Raw genomic sequence first — 6,406 nt, forward strand, 5'->3', positions numbered from 1 at the left:
TGTCATGTTTAGCCTTGTTTTCTTATTTTGTTTTTACCTTTTGTTTTTTTCAATATTTTTTCATTTGTTATATTTTCTCATTTTTTTATACTTTCTCATTTGTTTATTTTAAATATGCTTCTTACCTTATGTTTTTCTCATTTATTTCATTAAAATATTAAATATTCTTATGCCTTTTTATCATACCTGTTTATTGTTATATTTTGCCATGTATTAGTTTTGGTTATCAAAAAAAAAACTTTTTTGTAACTTTATTATTTGTGTTCCAGTCTTATCAACCTTAATCCCATGTCCCAAAATGAGAAATAGAAATTACTCATCGGGAATATTACATATATGACATGTATGTAATATGTTTTGAAAAATAAATAAATGCAAATCCTTTCTTTTTATTGCATTCTATCGAAATCTTCATTAAGGTTGCGACAAAACGTGACCAATCCTGTGTTAAACCAATATGAAATCATTAAATCGCACCAAAACGTAACAATTTTACAAGCTAGAACTCCTGATTACTTAAAATCATTTATAATAGAAAAGTAACGCTTTGGTAAGGACCTCCATAAATCATTACATGTTTTGTGTATTAAAAGCATTGCTAACTTTGTGGTATGGTAATATAACACTCTGATTATCATTCGTCAAATATGTTTGAAAAAAAACATTTAAATTTGACCATTTAAAAAACAAAAAATTACAACATTTTCAGTGTGTCCAAATACTTGTTCACGAATCTGGATTTGTGACCAAGTATTTGAGCAGTGCGGTTGTCAATCATAGGTAGAATTGATGAATATTAGGGTTTAATTTACGACTGAAAAGGGCAACAGGTTGTTGCCGAAACGAGTTGGTTGTTAATAAAAATGTGAATGGATCAAAAAACAGTATTTTTATTTCTCAAAATAATATATCACTATGATCCAAAAAATAAATGCTTTCAATATTCTAAAAATAATGTTTCACGTGTTTAAAGTGCTCCACTTAAACCAGCCTATGACGGTCGTAAGCCACGTAAATGCCCAGACGTCCATATTTTTCTTCATCTATGTTGTGATGCCAAAAAAATACTACTTCTACTACTATCACGCTGTTTCCCTGCGGGGTAGGCTTAGAGGATGGAACGCCAAACTCTTTTGTCCTAACATACACACCTAGCTTCCTTCACAACTATACATCTAGTCATTCATCCCCTCCGATTACGCAAACTTTTGACGCCCCCTGATTTTAGGTTCTGTTTCAGCACCCCATGGTCACAACTATCGCCTAAAAAGACGATTCAGTTGGCTAGGCCATGTACTCCGCATGCCTCTCGAGAGCTGCCATCTAGCTTGCCTCTTTTTACTTACATTATTCTTCTTTATCTATGTTGAGATGTCAAAAATAAAATACAAATAACTAAAGGATTAGAATAATTAATTAAGGGTTGAAAAAATATGTAGATACCTATGTATCTTTTATTTCGAATACGAAATAGAACCAATGTTCCTTAACCAAAATCAGTTCATTAGGAAAATGAAACAATACTTAATGTTTCAATTTTACTGACAGCATAATATTAAACAAAGCATTTTTTGATAAAATACAATATTGAATTTAATAAAGGAATAATATATCAGATACATCAATAAAATCCAATAATACAATAATAAAGGGCTTCACTTCTTTGTTTTGTGATCGTTGAAACTTTGAAGGGGAAAGAATGGATTGTCTATTCGTTTTTACAGAACTATAGAATCCTGTGAAAAGAGACTCGAACATGTGAATTTGTTTCTCAAAGAAACTTCGCTGTCAGTACAAATCTTAATTTAATCCTTTATCTAACGTGTACCAATCAATAGCTGGAATAAATTATATGAAATATCAGGCATTAAGGATTGAATTTCAGCTAATTATAAAGAAAAGCAACATTACACACCTCGTAATTAATTATTTCAATCATATTATTTTTTGACATCTTATCAAAGATGAAGAAGAATATGTAAGTCTGGACATTTCCAGGCTGACGACCGTCAGGCTAATTTAAATGATCATTTTAAACACGAGTAACATTCACCGATTCTATCCATTATTGACAACCACACTACTCAAATTCTTAGAATATCTATATATATAAACCCATTTTGTAACATTGTTCTCGAATCACCAGAACTTCACTAGAGACATCTATTGGTGAGATGAAAATAATTTTTATTATTTTAGCTTATAATTTGACCGGTTAATTTATTTACAACATTTTGAGTGTGTCCAAATACTTGTTCACAAATCTGGATTATCTCTAATTATAGGAGTTATTTTTCATATTATTACTATCATTTTTTTTTAAGTATGAAAATAACTCCTATAATTGGTGATGATCCAGAGTTGTGAACAAGTATTTGGACACACTCAAAATGTTGTAAATTATTTCATTGATTGATTCGACAGTTGCTTTGTGGTAATACGAATCCATTTTTATTTTTTTAAAATTTACTTATGAAATGCGCATTTGATGCTACGATGAAGAAAATGGAAGTCTGTGTATTCACAGCGCTTATGACCTCTCATAAGCTGGTTTAGTGACTTTACACAAGTGTAACGTTCACCATTCTACCCGTGATATACAACCAGACTGCTCAATTTTTTGTCAAGTCCTAGATATATCATTGTCCTCGTGACACAGTACGTATTAGTTCAAAAGAGCCATTTACGTCGGATTGAGAAAGCTATAATGTAGCAAAGATCCTTTTACTTGTATGTATGCAAAATCTGAACCCTTGATTATTTTTACATACAAGTCAAAATATATGTATGTAGGTCATAAAACCTGTAAATTCACAGACTTCCAAATTCTTCTTCATCTATGTTGAGATATCAAAAACAAAATTAAACCGTTAATATGGATACCTCATACATAGTGTGAATAATCCAGTGTCTGATAGAATACATAGTAATATGAATGATCTTCTTTAAACTTTATTCACACCCAATGGTGCATAGGACACTGCATCATATAAACGCAGTGTTATCTTGATTGTTAACACGTGAAGGAAAGCTGATCAGCCCTCCGCTTCAGGTACCAGTCCAGGGTAATATTGAATAAATATTAGAGTGAAAAATCACTTATGTTTATTTGACCGCCCCTCCCCCCTGGGAATCGAACCCGAGACCTCCTGAATGGTAGCCAAGCGTCCTGACCATTGCACCACGGAGGCGGAGAAAGGATAATGTGATTGATAAATAAAACGGTTCATTAATTTTATCATTTATCTTATTGCCGACTTATTTATAAACCTCCTTCGTATTCCCTGGGGCCTCCAGAGCCCCCCACAGAGTCTAGGGGGTAGATATAGCCCACTTTATGTACAATTCCCTGCAGTAATAATACCTAGCTTGCATAAAGAAAGTCATGTTTCGAAGCTGGGTACTACCGCGAATAAATAAACCATCCCTCATCCCTATATACGCGATGTACCTATCGGTGATGCATTACATTGTACTCTAGCTCAGTGGTCGACAAACTGCGGCTCGCGAACTGCTTGCGGCCCCTGAAGTGAGGCTTGGACAAAAACTTGCGCCGCTGAAGCGGTGCCGTGTTTGACAGGAGACATGATGATTTTTAATAATGGAAATACAAGTTTTCCACTTCAAATTAAAGGTTGTAGAAACCAAATTTGATATCCGTTCTATTGTTTTTTTTTTAGTTAGATTTTTTTTTTAATGTGTATAATATATTTTATTGTGTCCGCCTCCGTAGTGTAATAGTCAGCGCGCTCGGCTACCGTTCTGGATGTCCTGGATTCGATTCCCAGAGGTGGGTCTAATAAATATAAGTGATTTTATCACTCTAATATTTATTCAATATTACCCTGGACTGGTACCTGAAGCGGAGGGCTGATCACCTTTCCTTCGTGTGTTAACGATCAAGATAACACTACGTTTATATGATGCAGTGCCCTATGCACCATTGGGGTACGGATAAGGGTTCAAAAAAAATGTGTATTAAAATAATGTTACACGTGCGTAAAGTGATCGCTAACTAGCCTATGACGTTCGCAAGCCCCATAAATGTCCAAACTTCTATCTTATTCTTAATTTATGTTGAGATGTCACAAAAACATTATTTACATTTTTTTTTAATTATTTATTTTTTAGGAATTTCAGTGACTCGTATTAGGCTTAATTTTATTTTAGGGAGCGTTTTATTTTTATAATTATGATAATAAATGATCATTATTGGTAAATTTAATTTATTTCGTTATTCCAATATGACAAAACAGTGCAATGACTACTACTACTACTACTATTATCATCACGCCGTTTCCCCGCAGGGGTAGGCAGAGAGGATGGAACGCCACACTCTTCTGTCCTGACATACACTCCTCGCCTCCTTCACATCCATACATTTAGTCATACATGCCCTCCGATTACGCAGACTTTTGACACCGCCAGATTTTAGGTCTTTTTCGGTCGTCCACGTTCTGTTTTCCCTCTCACATTCGCCACATATATTTTCTTAGTCATTCTCTCGCTATCCATTCGCTCCACATGTTCGTACCACCGCAAAGAACTCTTCCTAATCTTTTCAATTATTCCTCGTTCAGCCTTACATTCCTTTCTTATATCGTCGTTTTTAATTCTGTCAAACAATGATTTTCCACACATTCGTCTGAGGGAGCGCATTTCAACAGCGTTCACTCTGCTTTCATCCTTCCTATGCCAGTTCCATGTTTCGCTTCCATACATTAGTGTCGGTACTAGCACGCCGTTGTGAACCGCTAGCTTGGCTTCCATGGACATATTCTTTTTCCCAATCAATCTGTTAAAAGCACCATTTATTATATTCCCTGCATTCACTCTTCTCTCAATATCCTTATCCACTTTTCCATCCCTTATGAACATGCTTCCTAGATATAAAAATTCTTGCACCTGTTCTAGGGATTCATTGTGCACGATAATCTTGATAATGCAATGATAAGAATAATATTATAATTTACTGGAAAAATGATAATGATATCAGGAAAAAAACTGATTCTATACGCTTGAATGGAAATCTTCAAAATACTCAGATTCTTCGTTAGGTAGGTACATCGTTTGCAAACGTCAAGTATTTTCTTCCTACAGCCGCTATGGTGACATTCAATTAAACAAGTCTTAAGTAATTTGCTGTAAATAAATTTGTAGGTTAAGTATTTTTTTAACAATTTGGCGGCACATTTAATATACCTTATTTTTAGACCTCATATGAGGGCCTAATGAAGGATAAAAAAAATACCTCCAATTTAGCCGAAATTAGTCTAAATGGACTTGACCGCTTTTGAATGTGTCCATCTCAAATATATACTTGAGGTCCAATCTACGAAAAATTGCAACTTATTTTCCTTAAACCCAGCTAAAATTTAACGTAATTGAATTTTTTGCTTAAAATACCGTTTTTGTTTTCAAAAAATAAGTTTTTCCTTGGAATAAAAAATGATTATTTAAAAATATTTAAAAAAAAATCAAATTCCACTATACTATTATATATTCTTTTAAAAAAAGAGCGCGGAGAGACCTCTGGCCTATAGCGCAGCCGTTCGCGTTCTAAATTTGAACGTATGAGATCTCAGCATTAAAAATATAATATCTCAAATATTTATTTAATTTATAAATTAAATGTTAAATCCAACACATTTTTTTTTTGTGTCCACTAAGTTGTATTTTATTATTAAAATAAACACATAAAAATCAATTTGTGACAATTGTTTCGCCTGGTTATGGCATTTTCAAACGAATGTTTCAAACGTTCGTTTGAAAATGCCATATCTAGGCTAAACAATTGTCAACAAAATTGATTTTAATGTTTTTTTTTCACAATAAAATACAACTTATTAGACTTAAAAAATCAGTGTTTAATTTAACATTTAATCCAAATCTATAAATAATTTATTTAATGTTAAATTTTAATTTAAAAAATCCATATTTATTACATCTATATCCATCACGGATTCTACAGCATAAATAATATATTTAATTTTAATTTTTAAAAAAATATAATTGAATGTTACAGAATCTTGAACCTCAAACTTGGACCAGTAGTTTAGTTCCATCACGGATTCTACAGTATAAATAATATATTTAATTTTTAATTTTAATTTAAAAAAATAAATAATTGAATTTGACAGAATCTTGAACCTCAAACATGGACCAGTAGTTTAGTTCCAGCACGGATTCTGTAATAACGAGTCCAAGTAATCATCATTACAATACCGGGGCCGAAATGAGTCGAATCGGACTGGAATCTCGCTGGAAGCTGCCGCCTCTCAGACGTATGTGTGGACTGACGATGCACCGCGGAGCGGAGGGGGGCGGGATCACTAAAGGCGGGGCAGGGGCGGGGCTGCATACGTGCAGAGATCACCAACCAAATAACTCAATTTTTTAATTTCAT

The sequence above is a fragment of the Brachycentrus maculatus genome, unplaced genomic scaffold, assembly GCF_059751285.1.
Source record: "Brachycentrus maculatus isolate JH-2025_06_01 unplaced genomic scaffold, ASM5975128v1 h1tg000144l, whole genome shotgun sequence".
Classification (NCBI taxonomy): domain Eukaryota; kingdom Metazoa; phylum Arthropoda; class Insecta; order Trichoptera; family Brachycentridae; genus Brachycentrus; species Brachycentrus maculatus.